Here is a 10,726-nt window from a genome sequence, read left to right as displayed (position 1 = left end):
TTGGCCCTGTACTCTTCAGCATCTACATGCTGCCGCTGGGTGACGTCATACGCAAATACGGTATTAGCTTTCACTGTTATGCTGATGACACCCAACTCTACATGCCCCTAAAGCTGACCAACACGCCGGATTGTAGTCAGCTGGAGGCGTGTCTTAATGAAATTAAACAATGGATGTCCGCTAACTTTTTGCAACTTAATGCCAAAAAAACGGAAATGCTGATTATTGGTCCTGCTAGACACCGACCTCTATTTAATAATACAACTTTAACATTTGACAACCAAATAATAAAACAAGGTGACTCTGTAAAAAATCTGGGTATTATCTTCGACCCAACTCTCTCCTTTGAGTCACACATTAAAAGCGTTACTAAAACGGCCTTCTTTCATCTCCGTAATATCGCTAAAATTCGCTCCATTTTGTCCACTAAAGACGCCGAGATCATTATCCATGCGTTTGTTACGTCTCGTCTCGACTACTGTAACGTATTATTTTCGGGTCTCCCCATGTCTAGCATTAAAAGATTACAGTTGGTACAAAATGCGGCTGCTAGACTTTTGACAAGAACAAGAAAGTTTGATCATATTACGCCTGTACTGTGTATACCTTTATATACATATATACATACATATATACCTATACTGTATATACCTTTATATACATACTGTATATACATACATATATACCTATACTGTATATACCTTTATATACATATATACATACATATATACCTATACTGTATATACCTTTATATACATATATACATACATATATACCTGTACTGGCTCACCTGCACTGGCTTCCTGTGCACTTAAGATGTGACTTTAAGGTTTTACTACTTACGTATAAAATACTACACGGTCTAGCTCCAGCCTATCTTGCCGATTGTATTGTACCATATGTCCCGGCAAGAAATCTGCGTTCAAAAGACTCCGGCTTATTAGTGATTCCTAGAGCCCAAAAAAAGTCTGCGGGCTATAGAGCATTTTCCGTTCGGGCTCCAGTACTCTGGAATGCCCTCCCGGTAACAGTTCGAGATGCCACCTCAGTAGAAGCATTTAAGTCTCACCTTAAAACTCATCTGTATACTCTAGCCTTTAAATACACCTCCTTTTTAGACCAGTTGATCTGCCGCTTCTTTTCTTTCTCCTATGTCCCCCCCTCCCTTGTGGAGGGGGTCCGGTCCGATGACCATGGATGAAGTACTGGCTGTCCAGAGTCGAGACCCAGGATGGACCGCTCGCCTGTATCGGTTGGGGACATCTCTACGCTGCTGATCCGCTTGAGATGGTTTCCTGTGGACGGGACTCTCGCTGCTGTCTTGGATCCGCTTGAACTGAACTCTCGCGGCTGTGTTGGAGCCACTATGGATTGAACTTTCACAGTATCATGTTAGACCCGCTCGACATCCATTGCTTTCGGTCCCCTAGAGGGGGGGGGGTTGCCCACATCTGAGGTCCTCTCCAAGGTTTCTCATAGTCAGCATTGTCACTGGCGTCCCACTGGATGTGAATTCTCCCTGCCCACTGGGTGTGAGTTTTCCTTGCCCTTTTGTGGGTTCTTCCGAGGATGTTGTAGTCGTAATGATTTGTGCAGTCCTTTGAGACATTTGTGATTTGGGGCTATATAAATAAACATTGATTGATTGATTGATTGACTTTGCATACATTTTAAAAATAAACTGCTTTTTTTGTTTCCCAATCACAGAACGAACAAGTGTTGTCTTCAATTGCAAAACAACATTCAAAATATTACTTTAAGTGGTCAATTCCGTCTTTTTTTTCTTAAATTAAGTCTTTTGCCTTAGAAAGAATGGAAACTTTTAAGTTAAGAGTATTTTTTTGTTCCAGGTTGTACTTAATGAAATCTTCAAATAATAAACTTTTTCTATCAGTCAATAAGTGCATCAGCGACCAAATGCCTTTTTCAAACCATTGCTGTTCAAAGATGGATTTGTTTCTCATTTTAATATAAGAACAATTCCATAGTGGAGTATTGTGTGTGATGAAGTTGTGTTTGTAAATTAGTTTCCAGTACAACAACACTTGCTGGTAGGGATGGGTACTGTTCACTTTTCAACTGATTCGGAACACATTCCACTACCTCCAAATCAATACCAAGCCTCAACAGTATGATTTTTTGGTACTTTTGTGCCTGTTAATAATTTTGATTGTTTGTGATAAATTTGTATTGCAACGTTTAAAAATAAGATTATTATTAACTGCAGTCCTTTCGTTACCCTTTGTTCTTTTTAGTTGTCATATCATCATTAAATGTAGCTTTATTTACATTTGCAAGTCCAGTACGCTAGATGGCAGTAGTGTAAATTCATGATGTCTTTTGTTGCGCCCCAAAAAGTTTTAATATTGTAAATATTGGATTTATTATGCACCAGCTGTCTGATTCTAACATTCATCTTAGTTATAGTTTTAATCAACTCATTTGGTGGGTGTTAACGTCATGAGAAATTGCTAATGCTAATCAGTAGCATGTCAATAGCAAAGCCAATGTATATTAGCATCAAGCTACCATAACTTTTATAGCGTTTTTGAGTCCATTTCTTTGATGGCATTGACAATTGCAACATTTATCTCAAGGTAGTTTGACTCAGACTGCTCTCAGTGCTGCTGGAGTGATCTCCAAATGCCAAACAGAGGTCAAATGAGTTCCAAGTTGGATATTCAACAGACATTCAACATCCAGCCAGGCTGACTGTTTGAAAACTCATGCCACGTCTGTCAGTCCCTGCTGACAAGTGCTTTACTTTAAGGGACCGTCAATAAAGTACTTGTCATTAGCTCACTAAGAACATTTCAATTGTCAGTAGCTTCAGTCATGTGACCTAGAACCTCAAACCTACTTTCATATTGTTTGTTCATCATTGCTGTAGTCGGCGCATGCCTTGAATTGTCCAGTTTTAAGGGATAAACAGTAGAAAATGGATGGATGGATGTTTAGTGACAGAGTGGAAACTGTCAAACCTCAAGCCCACCAAGTGCTCGAACCCAAAGCAGTTTTGGGAGAAAAGTTTACAGGTCAGATGAGACTTTGCCTCACCTCCAATCAAGAGTGAAAAGGCTGATCTTTGTACACAAGCAGCTTTTCCAACAAGACAACAATATTAAACACACATGAAAACTGTTTTCAAAGGGTTTCAGGCAGGTTTCTGGAATGTCCGTTCCAGAGACTGGACCTTAACCCTGCTAAACATTTGAGAACATTGCTTTGAACTGGCTCTGTGTCAAGAAAGCAGCACATGTCAATCAAATCTACCAGTATTTCCAAGAACGGGGTCAAATATGCAAGCAAACTGTTGCCAGAAGCATCTTGCTTCATTTTTATTTATTGTTACGTGTTGTGAAGAAACCCTGAAGTGCTCCGTCGTAAGAACATCAGACTTTCATTCTGACTTCCAGGATTCAAGTCCATAACTTTTATGGACAGAATTTCGAGGCGCAGTCAAGGCGTTAAGGGGATCGCGTTTGGTGACTGCAGGATTAGGTTCCTGCTTTTTGCAGATGATGTGGTCCTGATGGCTTCATCTGGCCAGGATCTTCAGTTCTCACTGGATCGGTTCGCAGCCGAATGTGAAGCGACTGGGATGAGACTCAGCACCTCCAAGTGTGAGTCCATGGTTCTTGCCCGGAAAAGGGTGGAGTGCCATCTAAGGGTTGGGGAGGAGACCCTGCCCCAAGTGGAGGAGTTCAAGTACCTCGGAGTCTTATTCACGAGTGAGGGAAGAGTGGATGGTGGGATCGACAGGCAGATCGTAATGCGGACGCTGTATCGATGAAGAAGGAGCTGAGCCGAAAGGTAAACCTCTCAATTTACCGGTCGATCTACATTCCCATCCTCACCTATGGTCATGAGCTTTGGGTCATGACCGAAAGGACAAGATCACGGGTACAAGCGGCACAAATGAGTTTCCTCCGCCTGGGTGGTGGGTCTCTCCCTTAGAGATAGGGTGAGAAGCTCTGTCATCCGGGGGGACCTCAAAGTAAAGCCGCTGCTCCTCCACATGGAGAGGAGCCAGATGAGGTGGTTCGGGCATCTGGTCAGGATTTAGGGCACGTCCAACCGGTAGGAGGCCACGGGGAAGACCCAGGACACGTTGGGAAGACTATGTCTCCCGGCTGGCCTGGGAACGCCTTGGGTTCCCCCGGGAAGAGCTGGACAAAGTGACTGGGGAGAGGGAAGTCTGGGTTTCCCTGCTTAGGCTGCTGCCCCCACGACCTGACCTCGGTTAAGTGGAAGAAGATGGATGGATTAAGTAAAAAGTTAAACATTGTATTGATATGATCCAGTTTAAGAGGTTGTTCCAATTAATAGTGCTTATAAAGTACAAAGAAGAGGAATTATGAGAAAAACTTCAACCTTATTGAAAATACGATATTTTTCATCTCAGTACACTAATAATGACTGAATTAATGAATTACATATTACAAAACTGTTGTATTACTCATTCACGGATGTAATTTTACTACAAAAAATGTCAGTAAATGAATGTATATATTTGTAAACGCTCTGAAGTGGGAAAGGTGTAGGATTAAATAAGCTTTGCTTCTTCCTACTCCTTTTCGGACATGATGTAATGTGAAATGGTATTAAAGTGTCTGATGTATTATGTTGTAAGTATGTTCATGTTCAAAATAAACTAAAGAAAGAAATAAAAGAAAGAAAGTATTGATCGACTGACTGAGTTTATAATGCAATTTTACCGAGTGATAAAGTAACAGCACAAAGCACACATCAGTCATATTAAATGATGCATCAAGGCCAATACTGTAATGACATCAAATAGATATTTTTAATTTCGCCAGAGTACCTGGTTGGTTTCACATCTTGTTCAACCACTTACCAGAGGGAACAAGATACCTCTTTTTTCAAAAATCATCATCAAAAAAGTATAGCTTGAAGAAAGGGTATGGTGCCATGACACGGAGTCGAACTGGGATTGCAGCGGCCACAACACAGAGTATTAACCACTATACCATCACGGCTGTAACAAACCATCCAGACTGAGAATGTGTTTGCTTCCCTGTTCATGTTCATAGACAGAATAGTCACATCTAGTTTGAATGCTAGTGACCAAGCCCCAACAATTTTTACTCTAACAAGAGGAAGGCGTGCTCAGGCAAGATTTGTTTTGTTTCACCTTTTTCCTCACCCACTTTATTCTAAATAAATGTCCCGAGTATACCAACAGATACAACGTCCAGTTATCTATTCACAATGATAACAAGACAAAATGTTCCAGTTAGTAGATATTTATTTTAAATGCAAAAAAACACTCTCAAAGAAACAGCACTGAATTTTGTTTCAGTTCAATTAACGAAAACCAATGAGCTAGCCAAGAGTTGAACCTAGAATCTTCTGGTCTGTGGTCAGACGTGTTATCCATTGAGCCACTAGCCTTATGTGAAGAAAGGCTTTACTCTAACACAGGTTGTATATTGTAAACATCTTAGGCCAAAGGAACACACAGTTTACATGAGGCTTACTACCAAAACAGGGCTTTACTGACTGCTTATGTTGGACTTTAAAATCTAGTGACCTTCTATTTGTTGCAGCCTGGGCCTTCAGCAGCTCTACCTGTTGCAGCTAACCTCCACTAAAAATTTAAGCAAACTGCTTCTGGCAATATTTTGGGGAGCATCCAGCTCAGAGTTGGCAACTTCGGGAGAGGAGCGTCTTTTTTGGTCAAAACCTTCTTTGTTGATGAGGATGTAAAACTGGCCTATCTGTCAAAAATGAGCTTTGGGTTCAAGCACTTGGGGAGCTTGAACTTTGACAGTTCCCAGCTTGTCACTGAACATGCTGAATAATTCACTTTCACCTGAGATTGCCAATATGGATGTTCTCTCAGATGTTGGACATATCAGCATTGACAAGGTCCTGGGTAGCTCAGTCGGCAGAGCATCAGACTTTTAATCTGAGGGTCCAGGGTTCAAGTCCCTGTTCAAGTGGCTGATGCTGACCACCATACATTTCTCAAAAAATGTCCCTTTGCCCCCCTGCAGCAGTCCTTTGAATCTATATTTAATTTAAATAGTTTTCAACAATGATTGTTTTTCCTCTGTTTAATTTGAAAAACTGATATTCAAAAACATCCCTCACATCCACTTTAGTTCAGGTGGGAGAGCGTTAGTGTGATCATCTGAAGGTTTAACCACAATACCTAAAACACAAATTGTTAGACAGTGTATCTGTATGAAAAAGTTGTGGTTAATATTTTGCTGTAGGTGTGTTGGATGCACCTTCACCTCACACTGAGCACAGCTTTATTACTCTCAGTTTCAAGTTATACAGTCCAAGACAAACCCTTAAGGCAACACATTTGTGTTTGAAACAGCCCGATGGAAGGCTCAGTTAAAGACCAAACATTGGCTTAAGGAACGATACACTGTTAAACCACGTAACAGTTGTCCAAATTAAAAAGAGAGGAAAGGTGTGTCACTACTGATACTAGGATTCCACCTGCAAGGCTGGCAGGTCAGGGAGACCATTTCAGTATTGTAAGAGCCACAGAAGGCTTTTTAGTAAGAAGATTTGATTCAGAAACTCAGCGAGTTGTGCTGAAACCCGGGATCGAACCAGGGACCTTCAGAACTTCAGTCTGACGCTCTCCCAACTGAGCTATTTCACCTATACAACATCTTCATGGGTTTACACATTCAAATGTAACCAAGGTCTGCCCTATTGGTGACTTTTGAGGGGTGGAAGGAGGTCTTTCCAAGGGGTCTCAAAGCCTAGTATTGGTCAGCAGAACAGGTACTTGAGTCCCGGAAGCTCAAAAAGAATGTCTTACGCTCCATGACTGAGCATGTCAGGGTCTCTAAAAAATGTACCAAAATGCTTCTGAAGAATGTTTTACTACCGAGAATGTTATGATTATTGCAAACATTTGGCAGATTTTTCAGAAATGTTCAAAAGTTCTTAGCAGGCTAATAATTAAGTCTTCAAGTGTAGATGAACCATGCTTAGAAGAAAGGTAGTTTAAACGGTATAAGAACAGATACAACTACCAGTTATACATTCGCAATAATAAAGAGAAAAAAAACACATATTTCAGTTAATATATTTAAAAAAAAAAAAAAAAGCAAAATAACTTCCCCCCAAAATTGTACAGAATACTGTTTCAGTTGAGTTAACAAACAACAGCAGGCTGGCTAGGAGTTGAACCTAGAATCTTCTAGTCTGTAGTGAGACACATAATCCATTGCATCACTATCCCTACAGAAAGAAACATCTTACTGTAAGACAGGTTGTGTTTCGTAAACATCTTACGCCAAAACAACACACAGTTTACATCCTCAGGATGTAAGACATTATTTGGATTCTTATTTGAACCACGTCACACAGAAATGTAATGTATGAATGAGTGAGAATGAGGGAGGGATGTTTTTGGGTTGGTGCACTAATTGTAAGTGTATCTTGTGTTGTTTATCTTGATTTAATAATAAAAAAAAAAGAGTAATCCTTCGAGCCGGATTTGAACCTGCAACCTAAGTATTTCAGCATGAGCAACTACAGTCCTCCGCCTTACCAACTGAGCTATCGAAGGTTAGCATCACCTCATACTTACTCTGATGTTTGAGTCACTTTATTATCAAACAATCAAAGTTGACTTAGTTGACCTAAATCACAAGTGTCTCAAAGGGCTGCACAAGCCACAACAACATCCTGGGCTCAGATCCCAAATCAGGGCAAGAAAAAACTCAACCCAATGGGATGACAATGAGAAACCTTGGAGGGGACCGCAGATGTAATTAAAAATATACCAAAATGAGGCCACGTCATTGAAGAATGTTTTACTACCATAAATGTTAGGAATATTGCATACAATTAAACTTCATGTAACCTGCCTGAAACCCTTTGAAACCATCCTGTTTAAATACCCTGTTGTGTACCTTGTTCAGCCATGTTGCTGTTAATTGGACTTTAAAAAAAGTAGCTGACTATTTGTCTCAACTGACTATTAAACTTGTGTCCCCAAGGCATTTGGCTCCAACTTCGGGAGAGTAGCTTCTTTTTTGGTCAAAACCTTCTTACTTGATGAGGATGTAAAAGTGTCTTAATTGTCAATAATGAGGTTTGTGTTCAAGAAATTGGTGAGTTGAGCTTTGACAGTTCCCAGCTTGTCACTGAACATCCTAACTAATCCACGTTCATCTGAGGTTGCCAATATGGCTGTTCTCTTAGATGTTGGGCAAATCAGGTTTGAAGAGGGACTGGGTAGCTCAGACAGCAGAGCATCACACTTTTAATCTGAGGGTCCAGGGTTCAAGTCCTTATGCAGGCAACTCCAGCTATCTTCTTTACATTTCTGCAAAGACTTCACTTAGCAGTCCTGTAACCTGTATTTAGTTTGAATAGTATCTGTCTTTTTCATTGTAAATTGTTAAAGATGTATATTTACACAGAAAAGTTCTACATGGCTGAGGGCGTAAGATTGTCGCCCGCAGGTTGGAAGGAAAATAAATAAAGCTGAGAACAGTGGAACAAGTCTCATCATTGTGCTGACCCACAACAGTTACATAAGCTTTTGGCGACGCTCCCAGCATAGGGCGCCTCTTTTCCCCTTTTGCTTTTGTCACAAAGGCTGTCGGTACTTGCCATACTTGTCAATACAGCTACATATTGCTGGTCCAAACAAAACGCTGCTCTCCACCCAAAACATGTTTGTTTAGTTTTGACTGGGTTTGGGATTGAAAGTAAGATTTGCAGTATCCCCAAGAGTGAGCCACGTGTGCGATCAAGGCACTTCAGTGCTCATGTTACAGGCCTCGCACTGAGTAGCCTGGTCCTAGTGTTCACTTCAGTGCTCATGTTACAGACCTCGCACTGAGTAGCCTGGTCCTAGTGTTCACTTCAGTGCTCATGTTACAGGCCTCGCACTGAGTAGCCTGGTCCTAGTGTTCACTTCAGTGCTCATGTTACAGGCCTCGCACTGAGTAGCCTGGTCCTAGTGTTCACTTCAGTGCTCATGTTACAGGCCTCGCACTGAGTAGCCTGGTCCTAGTGTTCACTTCAGTGCTCATGTTACAGGCCTCGCACTGAGTAGCCTGGTCCTAGTGTTCACTTCAGTGCTCATGTTACAGGCCTCGCACTGAGTAGCCTGGTCCTAGTGTTCACTTCAGTGCTCATGTTACAGGCCTCGCACTGAGTAGCCTGGTCCTAGTGTTCACTTCAGTGCTCATGTTACAGGCCTCGCACTGAGTAGCCTGGTCCTAGTGTTCACTTCAGTGCTCATGTTACAGGCCTCGCACTGAGTAGCCTGGTCCTAGTGTTCACTTCAGTGCTCATGTTACAGGCCTCGCACTGAGTAGCCTGGTCCTAGTGTTCACTTCAGTGCTCATGTTACAGGCCTCGCACTGAGTAGCCTGGTCCTAGTGTTCACTTCAGTGCTCATGTTACAGGCCTCGCACTGAGTAGCCTGGTCCTAGTGTTCACTTCAGTGCTCATGTTACAGGCCTCGCACTGAGTAGCCTGGTCCTAGTGTTCACTTCAGTGCTCATGTTACAGGCCTCGCACTGAGTAGCCTGGTCCTAGTGTTCACTTCAGTGCTCATGTTACAGGCCTCGCACTGAGTAGCCTGGTCCTAGTGTTCACTTCAGTGCTCATGTTACAGGCCTCGCACTGAGTAGCCTGGTCCTAGTGTTCACTTCAGTGCTCATGTTACAGGCCTCGCACTGAGTAGCCTGGTCCTAGTGTTCACTTCAGTGCTCATGTTACAGGCCTCGCACTGAGTAGCCTGGTCCTAGTGTTCACTTCAGTGCTCATGTTACAGGCCTCGCACTGAGTAGCCTGGTCCTAGTGTTCACTTCAGTGCTCATGTTACAGGCCTCGCACTGAGTAGCCTGGTCCTAGTGTTCACTTCAGTGCTCATGTTACAGGCCTCGCACTGAGTAGCCTGGTCCTAGTGTTCCCAATCATGTGTCCTGTTCTCTTTTAGAGGAATAAAAAGAAGACACAAAGTGCTTGATTGTCTTCTCATGGCAGGGTGTGGCCTGACTCTTTTATTAAACATGTCTACTGTTGCTTGAATAAACCTCTTCACTTGACATGTTTTACTGTATCCTGACATGGCCTCCTTTTAATATTGCTGCTTTCTTTTTTCTAGATAGTCACTGTCACTATAAATCAATTACAATTACACATTTTCTTACCTGACTATACCTAGAAAAGGTCTTAACAATCAGAGTTTTAAAGGCCTACTGAAATGAGATGTTCTTATTTAAACGGGGCTAGCAGGTCCATTCTGTGTCATACTTCATCATTTCACCATATTGCCATATTTTTGCTGAAAGGATTTAGTAGAGAACAAATATAACCTTAGAGGAAAATCTAATTTAAAACATGCACATACAACACTTGAAACCTTTAGCATATCAGTATGTGGAATTAAATTATGGAATGAATTAAGTAAAGAAATTAAACATTTTACTGATATGATCCATTTTAAGAAGATGTTTAAATTGATAGTGCTTACAAAGTACAAAGAAGAAGAATTATGAGAAACACTTTCAACCTTATTGAAAATAAGATATTCTTCATCTCAGTATGTTGGTAACGACTGGATTAGTTAATTGCATGTAACAGAACCGTTGTATTGCTTATTCACGGATGTCATTTTGATATTCTGCTGTAAAGAGGGTGAGTAGATGTATGTATGTATGTATTTGTGGGCGCTCTGAAGTGGGAAAGGGGTAGGATTAAATAAGAT

General features: G+C 41.5%; 1 protein-coding gene and 2 non-coding genes across 3 annotated transcripts in view; 1 reads left to right on the top strand and 2 right to left on the bottom strand.

Annotated features, from left to right (window-relative positions):
* The window catches only part of LOC133546178 (gastrula zinc finger protein XlCGF57.1-like), a 206,690-nt gene that overhangs the window by 162,282 nt on the left and 33,682 nt on the right, over positions 1 to 10,726 (bottom strand). The window lies entirely within an intron of this gene.
* On the top strand, positions 5,894 to 5,966 carry trnak-uuu (transfer RNA lysine (anticodon UUU)). The gene has a single exon. It is a non-coding gene; the product is annotated as a tRNA-Lys (tRNA).
* trnaf-gaa (transfer RNA phenylalanine (anticodon GAA)) lies at positions 6,574 to 6,646 on the bottom strand. The gene has a single exon. It is a non-coding gene; the product is annotated as a tRNA-Phe (tRNA).

Source organism: Nerophis ophidion, linkage group LG29 (assembly GCF_033978795.1).
Source record: "Nerophis ophidion isolate RoL-2023_Sa linkage group LG29, RoL_Noph_v1.0, whole genome shotgun sequence".
NCBI lineage: Eukaryota > Metazoa > Chordata > Actinopteri > Syngnathiformes > Syngnathidae > Nerophis > Nerophis ophidion.
The sequence above is the reverse complement of the archived record's forward strand: the minus strand, read 5'-3'. Positions and strand labels throughout refer to the sequence as shown.